Here is a 23389-nt window from a genome sequence, read left to right as displayed (position 1 = left end):
ATTGCTGTAAGGAAGTGGTCCTTAAGTTTTTACACTTAATACACAGGATTTAAATTAAGACAACCAAAATTGTACTTTAAATCATCCCAACATAACGTCGAAAATGAAAAAAAACAAAAACTTTTTGTTCGCGTGAAACTTTTAGGTTTTAGTTTTTTTAGTGAAATGAAATGAGATGAAATGAAATGAAGATGATTAATTTGAGACATTAATCAACTGGGATGAAATGAAATGAAATGAGATAAGTAGATATGGGATGAAATGTAATCTCAGTAAAATGGTGGTCATTTACTGAGATTTCAGTGGGTTTTTTGAAGGATCTTGAGAAGTTACGTCCAGCGGCTTTGTTTGGTTTTCCCACATTTGTGCACATTCACAGATACTAAACAGGTAATAAGCCACCGTTATTACACATTTAAACCCGAAGTAACACTAAATAGACAAAATAAAACAAATCACAAAACTGCACTCCTCGCGTTCCCGACAAAAAGTCAGAATACTGACTAACAACTAGAACAGATTTAAGGTAGTTTTTTTATTTAGTGATATCTGGCTGCTGATCGTAATAGCCTCCCGGTCTCACAAGAGTTGCAGCTATCAACCGTTCTAATTATGATGTATTGCGTAAACACTTCTTTAAAGATAGATAATCTATTTCTACCCATAAAAACAATTCGCTAAGTCCAACATTAATACATGTTCTTGGTTGGAAGCTTGCAATACTAGTTAGTTAATTGAGAGACAACTTGAAATCATTGTTAGCGATCGATTCAGGTTTGGTTAAATGTGTAGTATAGATCGCGCTTCGAGAACCTTAGGTAACGAAATGACCAACATTTTAACTTTCTTCCCTAAGTCAAGCCGCTTGGAACCGGTTCGTGCCACAGAATACCGGTTTGAAAACACTCTTCCTGCTGTTTCGCTTTTTAAAACTATAATTGTAAATAGACATGCTTTAACAAAAACCAACTTCAAATAGAAAAAAATATATATTCCAAAACAAATTAATATACACTAAAAACAATAATCATCGAAATCGTTTGCCGTGATATTGAGTTATTGAGTTATTCATCTATTTGTCGCGCACGTACTTTTTTTTTTTTTTGGTCAGGAGGAAATCGCCGGACTTTCGCCCTTTTCTGGGGATACTGGGCGGGGTATGTCAGAGTCGAACTGACTAAAACCTCCTGTCGCTCAACAACCAACGTCCAAACCTCGCATGAGACAGAACTCATGGCAAGGCAAAGGGGGGAAAGTGAAGCGTTTAGTGCGGAGCACATCTCTCCCATCACCCTCCCCCTCGGGACGCCGGACTGGCGGTCGTCGGCGCCACGACCACCAGCCCTCTCGGTCGGCAGACTGTCCGAAGCCCGCCTAGATGGCGCCGGTTACAGTGGGTACCCTACGGAATACCCCGCTGGGCCAGAACCAGCGTGGGTCGAGGATAGCCGGCCTTCCATCACCCGGATGCTCTTGCGTAAAACGCGTGCAGAGCAGCTTGCACGTCGTCTTCTTAGGCCCCCCTCGCCAGTCCCCAGACCGACATGTGAGGGGGACCCGAAACACTTAGAGGGCCAGGGCTTGAGCGAGATCCGCCTCCCTGGCCCCCGTTCGACGGCGGCGGGATTGTGCGTCTCTCACGCGCCCCGCCGCCTCCTTCTGCGAGATGGTGCACTCGCAGAAGTCGAGCATCGCCTTCCACGACTCGTCGTCGCCGAGCATCTCGGCAACGACAAGTCGGTCCCTATTTTTGCGACGAGGACACGGCGCCACCCCTCCCATGCGGGGCAGGCGACGAGCGTATGCTCTGCCGTGTCCAGGTCGCAACCACAATGGTGGCACTCTGCCGTCGGCTCGGGTGTGATCCGGTGCAGGAACTCACCGAAACAACCATGCCCAGTGAGCACCTGCGTGAGCCGGAAAGTGAGGCGTCCTCTGTCACGATTCACCCAATCCACAAGGACCGGGCGAATCGCCTCGACGGTCCTACGACCAGCCGAAGGATCAGCCAGCCGTCTGGACCATTGCAAATTTAAGATTTATATGGTTTTCTCATGGATACCAATATCAGAACTGGACTAAATTGAAATGGGACCACACGGGAAGCGTCAGCTTTCTAATAAAAAAAGAATCATCAAAATCGATTCACCCAGTCAAAAGCTATGAGGTAACAACATAAAAAAAAACATACAGTCGAACTGAGAACCTCCTCCTTTTTTGAAGTCGGTTAAAAACTATTCGAATACGAATGAAAACCATATCCTTGAATTTCAAAATATTAATATTGATTCAGAAATTTAACTATGGTTATGAAATTCATATTTTTGTTTATTTATTTGTTTATTGCCGTATAGCTAGACGATTATACGGCCCACTTGCTAGTCAGTGGTTACCGTCGATCATGGACATCAACAATGCCATGGGCAGAGCCAAGCCGCTGCCTACCGTTAAGTACTCTCCACAAGCCTCGTTTGAAGAAGGACATGTCATAGCGCTCGGGAAACCAATTTCATCTTCTGTTTGTATAGAATTAGTATGTTTTGTCTTATAATTGAGATTTATACGGTGCATATTGGTCTATTATAGATCTTACCTAAGGAAAAATGCGTGCAAGGCAAATGCGGAGTCTGGTTTTTTTTCCTACGTTAAGCTGATAGCTTTGAGAGGCTATTTCAGCGTAACCTTAACTGGTAGGTGAGTTCACGGGGCTCGAACCTGACGACGTTGCTAACACGAACCCTAGCAAGAGCCGTGCTTCGCAGAATCTACCACCGACGCGACCCACTGAGAAGATCCGGCGAGAAACTCAGTGGGCTGTGTCTGTGGGTTAATTTACTCGTTTATTTACTCGTCGAGCCCTTCGTTGCAAGCGACGGGTTCGACGAGAACGATGACCGGGCGGAGTCTGGGATTTTTATTTATTTACTTTTACTTATTGTTGTGGAGACTGAGTGGAGTGTGTATTGAGATCGATTTCTTTGTATTTTGTATGATCATATAACTCGGTCATGGCTGTCTCGTCATTTAAATTGAAACAAGATGACTTCGCACCTGGAATATTTGTCGGCTTCTAAATTAAAAATATTCATACCTTTCTCAATAAGACGGTGATACAGAGCTCACTTTTACCGGAAACCAGGGTATGTATATTGAGTCAACCGGTCGGCTCAATAGACTTGTCTCAAACCAGTAGGCACAGAGAAGAACTCGGAAAAAAATATTATTTTTAAGTTCTATTCAAGGTATGAAGAACATAATTATTCGGGTATACATTTTTTATTAATATGATTTTTTTATTAATATAAATGAAAATAATCGCAAGGGTCAACCACTCCGCAATGCAATGGAGCAGCCTCAGGAATTTACGTGCAGCGACATCTGTTGATAACAAACTAAATAGAAAATATCTTACGTTACGGACGTTTTTTCCCGGTTAGGGTACACCTCCGTATCGTCCCTTATGGAACTTCGTTCCAAAAATATACACTCTAATTCTCGCTGACGTATAAAATAATATTCAAATGAAAAATACGACTTTTCCTTTAAATATAACCAAGTTATTGATAGTAAAGTAAATTCATTGTTCTTCGTTGAATGATTTGGAATGACCTCAGAATAATTGACAGTATAACAACTGGTCACTCTCGCCCCTAATAATGTCTAAAACGCGAGGGGGTTAATTACGATTCTAGTTGATTACGTCTCTGTGTGGTCCACGGTTGTGCTCGCCTTAGCAAGTGTTAGCGTAGTATCAATTCTCTTTCACTTTCTAAGAATATTTATCAACTTATTAAATTTAGAATGTTTTTTGTTGTTGTTTTATTTCACGCTGTCGTATATAGTGGGAATGTTCGGACTTCGGGCCAAACATGTTTACAGAGAAAAATGATAGGCCGGTTGAAAAATTTTAGGCCGGAACTCGTACCTATGTATGCGAATCGGAGAATGTATTTAGACTTGTTTCGTCGGAAGATAAAAAAATTTAGTTCATAAATATTCGTTCAGAGTTCACCTTTCAATGTGTCGATGACGCTCAGACGCATCATTGCGGATCCTCCCGATCCATTAACGGTGCTTTTAGGTACTTCTAGCACCGGTTACCGTCCTCGTCGAACCCGTGGCTTGCGACGAAAGGCTCGACGAGTAAATAACCCCATAGACACAGCTCACTGAGTTTATCGCCGGGTCTTCTCAGTGGGTCGCGTTTCCGATCCGGTGGTAGATTCTGCGAAGCACGGCTCTTGCTAGGGCCAGTGTTAGCAACACTCCGGTTTGAGCCCCGTGAGCTCATCTACACGTCAAGGAGAAGCTGAAATAGCTTCTCAAGGCTATCAGCATAGGTAAGAGAAAAAAATTGAGCAATAAGGTGTTTGAGATAAAAAAAAAGGGAGTGAAAGTAGTTCTCGAGCTGACGAAATTAATTTAATACCATAGTTCACTTTCGGATGCGGTTTTATGGTAAGTCATTCAAGACGAACTGCTTAGCATAGTTAATGGTTAGATTTCTAAAATAAAATATCGCCTTTCCACTTAATTATGTGGACGACAACGAATTGAAAACTTTTGGTTTCTTTAAAATAGCATTTCGGACTGAACATGATTCTCGAGAAAAATCAATTCGACGTCCGTCTTTCCCTTCTTCGAGTCTAGATGATAATCTCTTTTAAAACAAACCGATTTGAGCTGAGGAAAGGTCCGTTTTGGACGTTTAATAACTAACTGTGAAGGTCTGCCGGATGTCGGAAAAATATTGTCTCGTTAATTTAGTTTCTTAATTATTAGGTTAGAGGAAGAGGTAGACCTAAGAAAAAATGGATGAATTGCATGAAAGGCGATATGTGTAAGAGGGGAGAGATCGAAAAAATGGTATATGATAGAGGAGTATGGAAGGAGAAAACATGTTGCGTCGACCCCATGTGACTGGGAAAAGAGCAGGAGAATGATGATGACTTATTAGGTTAGGTATAAGTTCTTATTACCTATATACCTCAATTATTAGGTAGCTATAGGTTCTGAATTATTATTGTAAGCATTTTTCAGAATTCAACATGTGGTAGTGATAAGTAAATACTCGTATGATATGGTGAAAACAATATTTAATGCATTATCATTATTCAAGGAGAATAATAGGGAATATATGTATTTTTTCTTTTTTTTCCTTCCTATGCTGATAGGTTTGAGAGGCTATTTCAGCTTCACCTTAACGTGTGTAGGTGAGCTCTCGGGGCTCAAACCGGAGTGTTGCTAACACTGGCCCTAGGAAGAGCAGTGCTTCGCAGAGCCTACCACCGGATCGGAAACGCGACCCAGTGAGAAGATCCGGCGAGAAACTCAGTGGGCTGTGTCTGTGGGTTAATTTACTTGTCGAGCCCTTCGTCGCAAGCGACGGGTTCGGCGAGGACGGTGATCGGTGCTTGAGGTACCTAAAAGCACCGTTAATGGATCGGGAGGATCCGTAATGACGTGCTTAGGACGACGTCGACTGTTTACCATTCGATCGACAGGATCGGGTATGCATTTATATGGACGAAAAGCAATCCGAGCTTTCTCCTCCGAGTATGCGACACCTTTCCACCTACTACAAGTACTCTAACTTCCAACCAAAGTTGCTTGGTTGCATTAATGATTACAGGTTTGAATATTGCACCATAAGCTTCAAGTTTGATTCCCAGTCGAGTCGTATCGTCGACAATATTTAAAGCGTGGGTGTACTTGTTGCTGTCTCATAGCTTGGAGCGGCTGAGAGAGAAAGAGAAATATTCAATGGTAAATATTGTTAAAATATAAACCTCCTTCGATTCTGCGTTAGTCGGATAGCAAAACATGCTCTAATAAAATTTCAAAGGGCATTTATCTAAACAGCGTTATCATAGTCCTGAGCCTTGACCAAACAAAACTCGCCTTTCGGTTCTGCAAATAAAACATAATTTTCTTTTATGAAAAGCACATCGGATCGTTTGCTTCTGTGATTCAAGACCTTGAGAACACTTCGAAAGGGAGACCGGTACAAAACTAGACCAGTACTTTATTATGTAGTGTTGTATGTTAATTTTTATGGTAAACTAATATTAAGGTCCTTGCGAAACTGAATGTCATTGAAATGTTTTGAATTTGGTGGTTCTAAAATTTTATTAAGTAGTGATTTTGATTGGCTTTATAGAATAAAATTGAGTGTTTGACCTCGTGTTATTGCCTTTGAAGATAGACGAGTTTACGGCCTACCTTGATGGTAAGTAGCCAGATCGCTGCCTACTGCTAAAGCTGTTTATTCTTTTTGTATGAAACCTGAATTATCCGGTCGTTTCGCCTCTTTAGGGTCTCTTCCTAGTTCCTAGAGAAACGAATGTATAATCATTATACATTCGTTTCTCTGGGAACGACACTTTCACATGATAAATATTAATCGAAAATAAATCTATATATATAAAAATGAATTGCTGTTCGTTAGTCTCGCTAAAACTCGAGAACGGCTGGACCGATTTGACTAATTTTGGTCTTGAATTACTTGTGAAAGTCCAGAGAAAGGTTTAAAAGGTTAGATAAATATGAAAATGCTCGGAATTAAATAAAAATAACAATTTTGTTTTTCCTTTGATGTGTCCCCCGTCGGACGGATTTCTTTTGATTGTAGTTTTTTTAAGCTATTATTTATTTTTCAATTTTTAGTTGAATTTCAATTTTTTTAATATTGAATTGTCATCAAGTTTATTTTATACAAAAGTTTAGGCCTTTTATTTATCGATTGAGGCACTACGAAGTCTGCCGGGTCAGCTAGTCATTGATGTACAACACTTTCACATGATAAATATTAATCGAAAATAAGTTATAAATAAACATCGAACTAAAGAACCGACTGACCGAAGTTTCAGAAGATAAAGAAGCCTTTATTAACAAGCTTAATTCATATTTAGGTAGGTAAATACTATTCATCTATATATTAATACGTGAAGCAAAAACTTTGTATCCCTTTTTACTAAAATTGCGCGGACGGAGGAGTATGAAATTTTCCACACTTATAGAGAATATAGAGAAGAAGTGCACAATGCTAATATTTTTTTCAAATAATACCTAAAAGATACATTAAATCAATAAATAAAACATTACACACACTACATATCATATATTTGACGCACACACGCATGCATACTATAAATTGTCAAACTTTTATTCTTGACGTCTGTTGTCAAATTGAGAATAGATTAAATATATTTTTTATAGTGTAGCCTTGGCGAAATTTGTGATTATAGAAGTATAAAATACAATCATAATAGTGTACAAACTTACAATTCCAATTAATTATAGTCGAATTTCGACTACTGCGGGACCTCTAGTTCTTATTATTTTTTAAATGAGAGCTTCAGAAGACTCCAGAAGGTTCTAATCTTCCGACTTGGATTTTACGTATTTGTTTACGAATTCAGTTCATACGACCGTTGTGTCACAAACGGAAGCACATGACATAACAGCTGTACTTGATCTGAATATATCATTTTGTTCTTTCATGGTAATTTTGTCATGTAACTGTGACGCTATTTACACGTCTTTTTTTTTTTTTTTTTGGTCAGGAGGAAATCGCCGGTCTTCCGCCCTCCACTGGGGATAGAGGGCGGGGCATGTCAGAGTCGAACTGACTAAAACCTCCTGTCGCTCAACAACCAACGTCCAAACCTCGTATGAGACAGAACTCATGAAGAGGCAAAGGGGGGAAAGTGAAGCGTTTAGTGCGGAGCACATCTCTCCCATCACCCTCCCCCTCGGGACGCCGGACTGGCGGTCGTCGGCGCCACGACCACCAGCCCTCTCGGTCGGCAGGCTATCCGAAGCCCGCCTAGATGGCGCCGGTTAGAGTGAGCTATCCTACGGAATACCCCGCTGGACCAGAACCAGCGTGGGTCGAGGATAGCCGGCCTTCCATCACCCGGATGCTCTAGCGTAAAACGCGTAAAACGCGTGCAGAGCAGCTTGCACGTCGTCTTCTTAGGCCCCTCTCGCCGGTCCCCAGACCGACATGTGAGGGGGACCCGAAACACTTAGAGTGCCAGGGCTTGGGCGAGATCCGCCTCCCCGGCCCCCGCTCGACGGCGGCGGGATTGTGGGTCTCTCACGCGCCCCGCCGCCTCCTTCTGCGAGATGGTGCACTCGCAGAAGTCGAGCATCGCCTTCCACGACTCGACGTCGCCGAGCATCGATGCCACAACACTCGGCAACGACAAGTCGTTTCCTACTTTTGCGACGAGGACACGGCGCCACCCCTCCCATACGGGGCAGGCGACGAGCGTATGCTCTAACGTGTCCAAGTCGCAATCACAATGGTGGCACTTTGCCGTCGGCTCGGCTCTGATCCGGTGCAGGAACTCACCGAAGCAACTATGCCCAGTGAGCACCTGCGTGAGCCGGAAAGTGAGGCGTCCTCTGTCACGATTCACCCAATCCACAAGGACCGGGCGAATCGCCTCGACGGTCCTACGACCAGCCGAAGGATCAGCCAGCCGTCTGGACCATGACTCCAGCACGGACCGCCGAGATTGGGCGCTCCGCGCTCTGACCACACTGTGGCTGGGACGCGCCACGCCCCGGGCGCGAAGGTCAGCCCGCCACTGATAGTCAGCGGCGAGCGCCTCCGCTTCCAGAACCCAAGGCGGCGTCCCAGCCAGTACACACGCCGCCTCAAAGGAGATGGTGCGATAACCACGGATGACCCTGACCGCGATGGCATTTACACGTCTAAGCTGTTCTCATACTGCTACCGTCTTCTGGTCTAGCCTTAACCTCAAGTCCTACATCTTTTTTATGCTTAGATAGGTGGACGAGCTCGTAATCCACCTGATGTTAAGTGGTTACTGGAACCCATAGACATCTACAACGTAAATGCGCCACCCACCTTGAGATATAAGTTCTAAGGTCTCAATTTTAGTTACAACAGCTGCCCCACCCTTCAAACCGAAACGCATTACTGCTTCGCGGCAGAAATACGCAGGGTGGTGGTACCTACCCTTGCGGACTCACAAGAGGTTCTAACATCAGTTATTACGCAAACTATAATTTTGCGGGTTTGATTTTTATAACACGATGCTATTCCTTCACCGTGGAAGTCAATCGTGAACGTTTGTTGAGTACGTATTTCATTAGAAAAATTGATACCCGCCTGGGATTCGAACACCGGTGCATCGCTCAACACGAATGCACCGAGCGTCTTATCTTTTAGGCCACGACACCTTCCAACGTAAATGCCGCCAACCACCTCGAGACATGAATTCTAAAGTCTCAGTATAGCTACGACGGCTGCCCCACTCTTCAAACTGAAACGCATTGCTGTTTCACGGCAAAAATAGGCAGGGTGGTGCTACCTGCGCGGATTCACAAGATGTCCTACCACCAATAATTACACAAAGCATATTTTTTGCGGTACACGACTATAAACACTATCCTCTGTAGCTCTGTTCTGATCTCGAGCTTGTAGTTATAAATCCAAGCCATTTGAAGACTAGGTTAATGATTCTCTCTCATCAAACAACAATGCTAGTGTGAATAAGATTGCTTCCAGCGGATAGATTAGACAATCCGGTTATTATGAAACCCGAAACAATGGTAACAGAACTTAACCTTGGCTCACCGTCCCACGGCTTACCGTACCAGATTTCGTAAGCTTCGTTATGTCATATTGTTCAAAGGCTTGTCGGATGAGATGTATCAAATCTTTCAACACTTTATACATAAAATTGTGCGTGTGATGTAAGTTAAAGGTTGTTATGGTTGCATATTCATTGAGAAATAACACGTGAATGGGTTGGGTGGATGTCAAAAGCATGGATAATTTCATGTGTCCCCATATAGTCTTTGCGTTTTGAGCAAGCGGGCTCTGAGTCGCGTTCTTTGTGGCACCACTCACGTTAAAGCTCATGGAATTTCCTGAGATTTCCGATTCTGAGTTTTGATCTAAAATACTTTCACGGTTTAATAACTTGTTTTCATCATGAAAACATCAGAAAACACCACATATCGATCCGAAATCACAAAGTAGGAATCTCATTCATGGCCTGTGGCTTTTCTCTAAGCCTCCAACAAACCTCATGTTTGTTTTCTTGCTTTCCACGAATGCCGATTCCCTCGGAATCTACGGTCTCTACAAGCCCCGACCTTCACCAGAGTTGACTGCTTAACGTGTACTCACGGATTACATAAAGTAGATACCGATTTTTACTGAGCTACGGCTACACGACAACCTCTGGTACGGTCAGACCGACCGAACTAAGATTCACCACTATCATTACCATCTTCACTCGATTCACTTTCACGGTTTAAAAACTTGTTTTTAAAATTTATGATTGCACACAATTTGTTAACGTGTTAAAAAGTTTGTTAACTTTGGCAAATTGCTATAATTGACTTTTAGATGTTAAACGAAAAAATCATATTTTATTGACGTTTTTATCGGGGACAGTGTTTCGAGGCCCGGTAGTTAAACTCAAATGATTGCTTTCGACATTTAGAATGATGGTAGCAACCCGTGATGTTTCCCAATGCATCATACAAGAACAAAGCCATGCATCAGCCCGCTGAGTTTCTTGCCGGATCTCTTCAGGGGGTTGCGATTCCGATCCGGTAGTAGATTCATTCGCGAAGCAATTGCTCTTGAGATGTTAGGTCTCCTTCGCAGGCGCTCAGGCAGCTGTTAGCAAATCCCACCCCTATGTCCTGGTGAAACTGGAAAGGCCTCCGGGCCACTAGTAATCTTTCAATCATAAAAAAAAACCTGGCGGGAGGACATTAGCATTTGAAGCGTTTAAATTTTATTATACATTTAGTACACATATATTTGAATTAAGGCACTAAGACCACTAACAAGTTAAACACAAAACAAAAACAACAATAAATGTAACCAATAAAATGTTATGTCACGTAAAGCATCAGATTTTGCCGCCATTTTAACTACAACCCACACAGATAATACAAAGAATAGTAGCGTCGTGGCCAAATACGGCAGTCAACCTGTCCTCCGAGTTCTTTGACTCCAACAAATTATAATAATATCTTCTCATTTCACCATCGCAGCGGTGTCAAAGTCACTTTCACTCGGTCAGTTTCGGCCGTGACCACTGCCGGAGCGTTGACCTCACACACATATTTACCATATTAAGAACAGAGAAAGCGTATTTCGTAATCATTTTTATTGTGTTTGATGAGAAATTACTAAAGAAAAGTAACGAAATAGAACGATTGAAATTGCGCTATGAGCTTTATGTTATATGAGCTTATTACAATATCTTTTTTTTATTGCTTAGATGCGTGGACGAGCTTACTGCCCACCTGGTGTTAAGTGGTTACCGTAGCCCATAGACATCTACAACGTCAATGCGCCACCCACCTTGTGATAATAGTTCTAAGGTCTCACGGCTGCACTACCCTTCAAACCGAAGTGCATTACTGCTTCACGGCAGAAATAGGTGGGGCGGTGGTACCTAACCGTGCGGACTCGCAAGACGTCCTACCACCAGTACTTCTCCAAATACAACTAGCTAGCCGATACTTTGAAAGGCTATATGCTTTTCCATCTCAGTAAATATTCTGCCTATCGTCATAGCTGATAAAGGACGTAGGTTATTGGATCAGCGATAGCCTCAAAGAGAACTTTCAATTGAGTATCAGCTGCAATATCCTTTAGAGTGAAAAATGTTACTCACGTGGGTTGACAATACTATTCGTGGTAGGGCCACTATTAAAACTATGATGTTAAGTTATATATGTATCCATATAACGTGGGAGCAAGGTGAACAAGTCCGTGGAGTAGGTTGTAAGCTTTATCTATATTTATGTATATTATTAATAGGTACGTGAGCAAAAACTTTGTACTCCTTTTTACGAAAATTGCGCGGACGTAGGAGTATGAAATTTCCTACACTTATAGAGAATATAGAGCAGGAGCGCAGAATGCTAAGATTTTTTTAAATTGTGCATAAAAAATACTTTAAATCAATAAAAAAAACATTACACACACTACCTACTACTTCTCTACTACTCTTCTGTTTATTATTAAAGTCTGTGGCCAAAATGAAAATAGATTAATATTGTTTGTCTTTAATATTATTTGTCTATAGTGCAGTCTTGGCGAAATCTGTGATTATAGAAGTATAATAGTCTTTGACCATGTAACCATAGAACCATAATAATGTTCAAACTTATAATTTCAATTAATTATAGTCGAATTTCGACTACTAGGGGACCACTAGTTCATATAAATTAAAACACACATATATTTCTTTGATGTTTTAATTACGTAGATAAGAGTTTCTAACTCCGAGTCGAAAGACAACATTTAAATGCCACCTACATATAATGGCTGCGTTGGCTTGGAAGAATTTATAAAGATTGCGTTTAGTGCCGTCGAGTTACGGATTCAAAAAAAAAACCGCAGGAAATTAACGTTAATTAAGTTTCCCGCTAACGAGAGGATATTACACATAACGTTAAGCCGCATTTCCCAAATGGAGCAATCGTATAAAACGCATTGCCGTTGTCTATAGTTCATGGACAATCCAAAATGGCGTATTTACAAATTTAAGCTCAATCAAACTTCATTCAGATTTCGAATGGCAAACGTGTGTTGTGTCAAATACATAGTAGTGTGTGTAATGTTTTCTTTATTGATTTACTGTACCTTTTATGCATTATTTAAAAAAAAAATATTAGCATTTTGCACCCCTTCTCTATGTTCTCTATAAGTGTGGGAAATTTCATACTCTTCCGTCCCCGCAATTTTCGTAAAAGGGGTGCAAAGCTTTTGCTTCACGTATTAATGTATAGATAAAAAAAAATATGGCCTCTGGGATATTTTCCACGTATAAACTATGACTTGTCATTGTTAAAATAGGTACAGTAATGATAATAGTAGGCGTAACAAAATGATACCAAATTTGATTGCGGAATCCCAGTTGCATTTTAATAATGATTATCTTATTGTTGGCGCAACTACCCATGCTCTGGGGCACAACAGACTGACATCACTTCTCGTTATTTCTCCTATACTATTACTTCTGCCATACTACTGTACAAGAGGTTGGTCAGTAGTAATGATTTATCGGTGAACCATTAACATTCGGTAGGAAAAGGAAAATATTTATGTTAGATGCGGTGGAAGTTCTAGAAGTAACTTGAACCAATCCAGTCTTCCTTTCCAAGCCACTTCTGTTTGCGAGGTCAAATATTAACTTAGCCGCATATACATACATACAATATTAATAATGTTCATTGGTTTGTACATATTTTGCGTGGAGCGACACACTCTCTTCATCTAAACAATGATTCTCAGCTAATCACTCTAAAGACAGGTTTTTTTTTCTACAAATAAACCACAAAACACGTTGCATGAAAGTCCGTACGACCAGTTTTGGCGAAAGTTGCGTCGGTTTTGACTCAGAAAAATAAAACAAGTGATGGTTAAATTCATTACGTTGCTGTTTATTTAATGAATGCTATTGTTACAAGTGAGCACGTAGGAATTGTTACAATCTTTTCCTTACATGGAAGTTCATGGACATCAGCAGGGCAAGCCGCTGCCTACTACAGGCTATGGTATTACATTCAGGAAGCATTAAAGAGGGGGTTTATTCTAGACCCAGATGACGAGTTGCGGATATGTGTCTTCTGAAAATGCGTTGAGAAGGCTATCTGAGTGGTTCAAGGTAGTAGATGGAGGTCAGTGAGATATTAAAAGGCAGAATGAGATTAACTAAAACACACGTCATCTCGGATCCTCCCGATCCACTAACGGTACTTTTAGGTACCCCAAGCACCGGTCATCGTCCTTGCCGAACCCGTCACTTGCGACAAAGGGCTCGACGAATAAATTAACCCACAAACACAGCCCACTGAGTTCCTCCCCGGATCTTCTCAGTGGGTCGCGTTTCCGATCCGGTGGTAGATTCTGCGAAGCACTGTTCTTGCTAGGGCCAGTGTTAGCAACACTCCCGGTTCGAGCCCCGTGAGCTCACCTACACGTCAAGAAGAAGCTGAAATAGCCTCTCAAGGCTATCAGCATAGGTAGAAAAAAAAAGCTACTGTATGGAAACTGGTCAATAACTGTATTCCATTGCGTGATAGTCCATGAATCACTAGTTTTATCAAAACCATGTTTAAAGATGTAGTTTTTTTAAGCTTTCTTTTACGATCAACAAATTTTTGAGATTAGGTTTCAACAAATTAGAATTGACAAAGATTTTTAAACCGAGACATGACCGTTTTTTATGAAAAGTTACTTGACGCGACCAATAGATGGCGTTGTTTTTCGTAATTACTAAATCATCATCATATCGAAGTGAAATTGTTCGCATACGCTCTGAATACGACGGACAAGAACACGGAAAAGCATCGCGCGGTCGATGTACCCACGGAATCCACAGTTAGTTCCATTGTAGTACGTCTTTATAGAACCGGCAAGTGTGGCTTAATGCCGTCAGACGTTGGCTACAAGACAACGTGATGAGCGCTACCACATTTAGGGACATTTAATTATATGTCATTGTCATTGACTGTTTGCTAAATATAAATGCTCTTAATTACATTGATACTACGTACGGTTCGTGGAAATATTTAATCAAATAAGTAATTTTACTGGTGGTAGGACGTCTTGCAGGTGGGGCAGCCGTTGTAACTATACTGATACCTTAGAGCGGATACCTAAGGTGGGTGGCGGTATTTACGTTGTAAATGTCTATGGGCTCCAGTAACCACTTAACACCAGGTAGGCTGTGAGCTCCTCCACCCATCTATACAAAAAAAAAACCGAAAGAAGTCAATATTCTAAAAAAATCAATATTAAATAGAAAACAATAAATAAAAAAGGGGAATTAAACTATTATTTTCATCATATTTTTTTTTATATTTTGATGATGACAGTTATTTGCTCTATCATTTGCGGTGACATTAAAATGAGGGGATATTTATCATGTAGATATCATAACGTCCATATACCGATATTTAAATTATCAGTACAATTAATTAAACAAATAAAACATATACTCCGTAATGAACATGTTGACAATCCGGCAGGCTTACTAAACCTAAGTTCGAGTATTTATTATTTTTAATTTCGTACGTGTATTTTTTGAGAAAATATTGAATGTGTCATTATCAATTGATGAAGTTGATATCGTCGCGTCAACAATCTCGTGCTCTGCACACGAACGGACACAGTCGTCCCACTGCGCTAAATAACCAGCACGTAGATCACACGCGATTCCAAACTATTTGTGTTGAGACAATTTTTATTTTATTGTCACTATGAAAAATACAATAGTGCTTTGTAAATAACTATGAGTTCCGGTTTGAATGTTTAACGGAGCTCATAGATCAACGTGGACACCGCCACCAGCCCTGCGACGTGAAAGTCGATGTTTATTTCACAATTGTCAACTGGCCAAATTAAAATTTGGAACCCATAAATTATTCGCGGCAGAAATAGTCAGGATAGTCCATCAGATCCACTAACTCTTGCATTAGACGCCTTCAGCTCTAACACTAGGAGCAGGCTTAGGGACCCCGGTAACCGTACTCGTCGAACTCGGCAAAGAGTTTGATGTGCAACCTAAGCCATGCACCAGCCCACTGAGTTTCTCGCCGGATCTTGTCAACGGATCGCGATTCCGATCCGATAGTAGATTAATTACTGGCCTTGAGTTGTTAGGTCTCCTTCGGAGGCGCACGGGTAGCTGTTAGCAAATCCCATCCCTCCCAGCTGAGCCCATGCTCCTGTGAATTCCTTAATGACCTTTGACCACATTCAAAGGACTTGGGTTATTTTAATCTAGCACCATGGTAGCTATTAATTTCAAAATTTGATGTCCAATAAAATAAAATTCGGTAAATAAGTAATACTATTTTAGCAAAAACCTACTAAGTAAATTTATTAAATCTAAATAAAAAAATAAAATAAAAAAGCCTGTATTTCCTTATCCTTAACTTTCATTTCAAATTTGGTATTAATTTGTTAGTGTTTAGTTATTTATTAATGCTTATTGTCTAAATGTTAGTAAGAGTTAATTTTTGTTATTAGATATGGACCCCTCCTCGGGTGAAGGCCTCCTCCAGTCCTTTCCACTGATCTCTGTCCTTGCCGATAGTTTGTTAGTTAGTTATTCAATCTAAAATTCTCTAAATATTTCTCAATTAGTAACAAACATGGAACGTCTTAATTTGCTCAAGATAACGTTAATCGTAGATACATTCTAAAACAATAAACACAATGTCAGAATCATATTCGTAAAAATATGAATCGTTAAATCTAATTCTGATGCCGTAAAATAAAAGTCGTATTGAGAAACGCCAAAGGAATCAACGAAATCTGAACGTTAACATAAAAACAAATGGTTCTGAATAAACTAGTATGATGTATACTGACTTATCGTACATTTAGATCTACAAGGCACGTGGTCCAGTCGTGGTAAAACTAGCGATACCGTCCGGATGGTACCTATCGGATACTGGTATGAGGCAATGACTTACCACACATCGGCTGCCTCTACGGCACCGTATACCCATGATTTTATGCTCAGTTACTTCACAATAGCCTTTGTATTATACTACAATCAATCAATTTTTAAATTGGTTACACGTATGAAGGAGCTCTTGGCCCATCTGATGTTAAATTATTACCAGAGCGCCAAGATAACACAACGTGAATGTTGCCACACGTCTTGAGACATGAGGTCGAATTTTCAGTTATATAGTACTAGTGACCCGCCCTCGCTTCGCTTCGGAAACTGTAATTTATCATTGATTTCTCCACTATTTAATGGATGTTATTATACATATAGACCTTCCTCTTCAATCACTCTATCTATTAAAAACCGCATTAAAATCCGTTGCGTAGTTTTAAAGATTTAAGCATACATAGGGACAGACAGATATAGGGACAGAGAAAGCGACTTTGTTTTATACTATGTAGTAATGTCCAAAGTCGGAACGTATGATTGCTTCACGGCAGATAAACACAGGATAATTGTATAGGAGATAAGAAAGGAGAGTCATGAAAAGACTTGGATGGACTCTGTGAAAGAGGATACGCGAGATAGGAGTGAGTACGTATGGTAGGTCTGAATGGAAAAAGTTGACATGCTGTGGTGTCCCCACATGGTAGGATAGAGTCAAGAGGAAGAGGAAGAAGAAAGGAGAAAGTTATTGATGGTTAATGTGTGGGTATAATTGTGACTAGTGTACCACGGCGTCTGATACATGCTTTAGATATTTGGTATGGATGGAGGAGCCTTTCCTTGTCCCGTATGTGGTTTTTGTGACGAGTAAGTGCTTAGCTTAGGGAAATTATTGTGTAACATTTGATACAAAATATACTTAGATTAAGTTCATTTTGAAATATACCTCGAACGGAAAGGTACTCTGGTTGTCGACGGATAAATATAATAGGTACTTACTATAATATTCAATTGAATATGCAATTTCGAAAAGGGCACATGTCGCATATTTTGTCAAATACGTTTTTTCATATACATGTAGTTTTGAAGCTTACCTACACTAAATTTTATAATAATTCCAGTAATTTTCAATTGCTAATTAACACTAAAATATATTTCAAAAGTTAATATTTTAAATTTTACACTGCTTTAGAAAATAATTAGTTTTTTTCATTTCCTGAACATTTTACATTTTCAGAGATGTGCCCTTTTCGAAATTGCATATTCAATTGTGTCTGCGATCATCACTGAATACATGAAATTCTGAATAAATGCTGAATCCCATTAACAATTCTTTCAAAAGTATCAATAATTAGGCAATATCTGAGCGAAAACGATCCCTCGGTGAAACATCTCCCCTTTCTCCCTTCCTATATCAAGCTCCGATATTCACACTTATAATGAATGCAAATAAACACGGCGGCAGTTGCGTCGTATGTCACCATAACCTATTTAAAGACTAGTTTTACTAAGTAGCATGTATTAAGAAATACCAAGTAAATAATAAGGTTAACATCGCTTAAATTTGCCATTTCATGGAGGCACATTAAAACATTTCAATGTAATTAAATAAGAAGTCGATTAAAATGAAGACGTGGCTTATTAAGATTATGTTTTGACAAAACTGTTTCCGCGTACAGGATACTTCAATACAAGGTGCTTCACAGTGAAACTATATTGTGGCTAACTTTTACTTTGTACAAACCAGTGCTTAACATAAGCCCGAGTTTGCACAAAACGTTAATATTTTTGTTTACTAATAATTTTTTTCATAGCATGCGATGTAGTTTCGGCAATAAAACAAGTGCTTTTGGGATGCAACCACTCTGGTGAAGTCGACGTGCCCTAAAGGATAAGACGCCTGATACATCCGTATCGAGCGATGCGACAGTGCCGGTGTTCGAATCCCGCTGGCCGGTGAAGGAATAGCATCGTGTAATAAAAATCAAACCCGCCAAAATTACTATTTGCGTAATTACTGATTTCCATCTTGAAGTCTTGTGAGTCCGCACGGATAGGTACCACCCTGCCAATTTTTTCCATGAAGCTGTAATGCATTTCGGATTGAAGAGTGGGGCAGTTGTTGTAAAAACTGAGACTTAGAACTGATATGTTAAGGTGGGTGGTAGCATTTAAATTAATTGATGTCTGTAGGCTCCGATAACCGCTTAATATCACGATGGCCGTGAGCTCGTCTATCTATCGGAGCAGTTAAAAAATACTTATTGCAAAACATAGCCTCGCCTAGTGTGAGCTCCTTAGTGATTCAAATAAATAAATTAAGTATTTTGTAGAATGTTACGAAAAATGTAACGACGTGTTTATTAAATTACTGACAGAAAATCTCATAGATATTTGTGGGATTTCGCTTAGAAATCTACGCAGCTTATCATCAGTCACGTATTAAATAGGATTTTATCCGACTACGTGAAAGTTAAATGAGTGTTATAGTTTCTGCGGTATGCCTGTATGCATTCGATTTCCCGGATAGCTTCTACGCTGCTCGATATATTTAATGTTTCCGGATATATATGTACATACATACGGCAAATAATTAATTACTGTGACATCGTAGTTAATGTCAAAAAACGGATTTCTGGTATTTGAAGGCAATTGTCGACCATGTTAATTAACACTGTCAGTACGCTAATAAATGTGTTGGTACACTCCGTCTTGAAACACAGCCATTGGACCGTGGACAACAACAGGAAGTGTTCACGATCCATTTATCATTCACTGACAAACACATTAATGCATATTATTATTAGAACGGGCGAGTTTTTTTTTTGTCCAATTATCTCGTTTAAGTATGGATTAATTATAGTTTCCTATAAGCGACTACGTGGGTAGCAAGCACCTTTTTTGGATAAATTCCTAACATCAGTCAGTGGCACTCAATGTTTTTTCTTAAATTTCTGTTAATCAAAGACAATCTGTCGCAGCTTTTGATAGCTATTATTGTTGTTATTTGACACAAAACTAAAATGATATACGGACAGCATTGGACAAAGATTTAATTTAATATGGCCTATAGATTAGTTAAGTAACAAATGCTATTATTACTATATTGGCACCTTCATATCGTCTTTATCTCAATTTTTTCAATGGTTATTCAATTGTCTAATGAGGGGGAAACAAAGAAGGTCACCCAAAACGAATAATAAAATTGGAACGTGTTCTGGGAACTAAGAAGTTTGAGAGCCACTGCTAAAAGTTATCATTGTAGCGCTAAAAGAATGTTGTTTCAATAATAAAGCTGCTTTAAATATCACGTTTTTTGTGTTCATCATATTATTGCCGAAGTTTCGCATACTTTTTAGTGGACGCGGACGATTGTGGAAACAATAAAAACCGTTAAGCTAGCTTTAATGATGTATACCACTTGCGAAATAACTATCATTATTATTATTATTATTATTTTTAAATTCATTTATTTCAATAAAACATTAATCCAATATGTTATTTGATTATCTTTTGCGATATTTTCGTCCACATGCAGCCAAAGTGAGAGACGATGTGTATTAATTCAAATGGAAATTCGATTTATCATCAAATGCGATTTATGAATAAATCAATCGGTCATTAACGATGCATACATTAGTTTATACGGTGAGATGTGTTTAACACACACGTCCAATCTAGTCTGCGACAACTTTCGTCACCCAAGCGAAAGCGTCTGATGATTTGTGGTGAGCTGATTTCAGCTAAATGTTAAAGCTAGCTGTGAGCGCACTACTGGGACGTTAGTATCAGCGCGTATATATAAATGAATAGTCGTTTATCGATTGACGTAATCCTATCGAGTGAAGCGATCTCGAGCAGCTAACGAGATGCTGGTATCATCTCGAACAATTCCTCAGAGCACTCCCCATGGAACATACGCTACAAGATACAGAGGGAACCGAAGTCCCTCCACAGGCCCAGAGGTTCCAACTCGAGGCTATCCTGCTGTTCTTTCGTAAACGGACGGAAAAATAATGAGATAATGAAAAATAAAAAACATCTTAAGGAGATATGTCATTGAAGACTATCCAAAGGATATACTGACCAAAAGGAAGGCGTTACAGGCGGAGTTGATTGAATAAAAGAAAAGGGGGAAAATAGCGTATTTGAACTATGATGACCTTCATGGTTTGAGATTTTTGAGTGAAACTTTTTTCAAATGGCACCTATGCCGTTCTTCTTTTAAAAATGTGCAACATTCGATTATCGTCTTTCAGTTGTTCTTTTTTTTTGTACGGGTGTTCACAAATGATCAAGGAATACCATCGAGTAATAATACGAAGGGTAATGGAAAAGGGTGGGGGAGACCTTTGTCAATAAACGACATACAGACGAGGTTATTGATGCTATAATAGTTAAGGATAGAGTTAAGACTTTAATATATAAAGTATATAAAAAAGAAATTGTTAACAAAAAGAAAATTAAGATATGTAAATAAATAAATCTGAATAAAGGCTATTATTATTATTATTTAATAATACGAACCTCGCAGTATTAACTGTGAATTTGCTGGTGGTAGGTTAGATTGTGAGGGTAATTTTTATCTCAGTTTTATTAGAAAGTATTCATTTGTTCGAGCTTGAAGGCTGGAAAAGCTATGAAACAGAGATAAGTGGGTCTCTATATGCCAAGATTACACCAGAGTCCTTAGTGCTTAATGTTTGCCTACGTATACCGCCAGGGGCGCTGTTCCAACTCCATACAAATTTGAGTTAACTTTTACGCTATCGAGAACGTTAAAAAACTCTCACTAAGCACACAGGTTTACGTTCACTCGACTAAGTAATAAAAAAAAGGAAAAATAAACGTTTTCACAGCTAGCCGAGTGCCTGGCATCAAGAAAGCTTAACGAATATCCGGCTTTATATGCCCTTGAACGGACAGTGAAAGCTGTGTCCACGCTGCTTATGTAAGCTCGCATTCATTCCTACGATAAGTTAATAATTATTACACTTTTTATGACAATCGTTGAAAGTTTTATTTATGTAACCGGTTACTTATATGTACAACTATTTAACGTCCGTGTCTACCCCGTTATCTACGCGGTTGAGTAAGTAATCTGTTTCTGTGTAAATTATTTGAGTATCGACGACTCTTTTTAAAGTAGTGTAGTATAGAACTAGAGACTGGATGTAGGTCGGATCTGTGAGTGTCGGTCAGTCATCGAGTGAGAAGAGCTTGGACCTATGGAGGACTAGTAGATTGGAACATTGTCTAATGAACCGCGTCACTCATGGATACTGTATAGGACTTTTGATGTTATCACTAAAATCACATAATATGTAGTTCAATTAAATATTTATTTAGGATTGTATGTAAAATAATTTGATGTGTTATAATTTCATTTTTATTTGATACTAGTGAACTCTGGTCCCACGCACCACATCGCGCTATGTCTGTACATTTATAAAATAAAAACATTTCTTAAAACGACACGCGAGCCAATTTTTTTTTCTACCTATTTAAGCTGATGGTCTAGAGAGACCAAGTCAGCGTCGCTGTGCTAGTAGGTGAGCTCACGGGGCTCAAACCTGGTGACATTGCTAACACGAACCCTAGTCAGAGTAGTACTTCGCAGAATCTACCACCGGATCGGAAACGCGACCCACTGAGAAGATCCGGCGAGAAAGTCAATAGGCTTTTCGAGCGTTTATCATACTATACTAGAATGGTTGTAGTCTTGTATTGTATGATCATAGACGATGCGAGCACATTTATTAGATACAAATAAACATAAATTCAATTAATATATCGGATTATGAGATGTCAATTTGTATTTGGACAATGCGTATGCAGATACAACAGCAATTTCTAAAACGCGTATGTCTGACAACAAAACACCCGCCAAGACGAAGATTTCCATATAGTGAGTTATAGTTTTATATAAATATATTAGTATGAGGTAAAATATAACTAACATTTGTGGAATATAATTCAAGTGTGTTATACTTGAACATTCGGCCAAGATTTCATTGTAAATGTTTAATTTCATTAATTTTTAAATTTAATTTCATTTCATCTCACTTCGTTTTGTGTAATTGCACCTCAATTGATTATAATCTCAAATTAATCAACCTCATCTTATTTCACTTCGTGTAATTTTTAATATAACGGTATATAAGAAGTAATAAGTTTTGGCTTAAAGGTATCGTTACCAGGCCAAATTTTTTTTTATACCTCTTATTAATATAATATGTGGAAAATCAGACCCTAATTAAAGTTTTGTACAGTTAATACGTATTTTTATTTTTATATTATTTATTATTATTATATACAGAGAAAAAAAAATTACGCTTAAATCACGTTTATTATTTACATTATAAATATATTTTTTTAAATAGTAAAAATATCAACAGGAACTTACCTTAAAAAGTCTCACATAAACTGATTTTCAAACAAAAAATTAACACAGTTCGTTAACACGTTTAGTCAAAATATTAATTAAAAGGACAGTCGTGAACGGAATCACATTTTCTTTCGGAGAAAAATATCGTCACTTATCTAATAACTTATTGGGAAATCAGCGGTGTGTTGTGACAGTGTCGGCGTGTGCTCACGGGGCGCACCGCAGGTATACTGGTCGCCGCGCTGAGCCGAGGAGCTCACCGCCGAAGAAAGCATAAGTCGGGAGCACGGAATGGAACGATAGTCAGAGGCGACCCGCGCGGACTTGGGCACTAAAGAGCCCTCAATACACTCGCGACACGTGGCCCCCAACAAACGCGCGCGGTCAGTCACTCCTGGTAACATGAGGAGCAAGGTTTAAACAGGAACTCATGAAGCAGCATGAAGTCGTCGTGGCCTAAAGGATAAGACGTCGATGCAACGGTGTTCGAATCCCGCAGGCGGGTAACAATTTTTGTAATGAAATACGTACTTAACAAATGTTCATGATTTACTTCCACGGTGAAGGAATAACATCG

General features: G+C 39.5%; 1 protein-coding gene across 1 annotated transcript in view; it reads right to left on the bottom strand.

Annotated features, from left to right (window-relative positions):
- Window positions 1–23051, bottom strand: part of LOC114249846 (uncharacterized) — a 38597-nt gene extending 15546 nt beyond the window's left edge. The window contains exon 1 of the mRNA XM_089739031.1: window positions 22831–23051. The gene's annotated coding sequence lies outside the window, so the exon portion shown is untranslated. The remainder of the gene's footprint in view (window positions 1–22830) is intronic.
- Between the last annotated feature and the right edge of the window lie 338 nt (window positions 23052–23389).

This window comes from Bombyx mandarina, chromosome 28 (assembly GCF_030267445.1).
Source record: "Bombyx mandarina strain Sakado chromosome 28, ASM3026744v2".
NCBI classification, from domain to species: domain Eukaryota; kingdom Metazoa; phylum Arthropoda; class Insecta; order Lepidoptera; family Bombycidae; genus Bombyx; species Bombyx mandarina.
The sequence above is the reverse complement of the archived record's forward strand: the minus strand, read 5'-3'. Positions and strand labels throughout refer to the sequence as shown.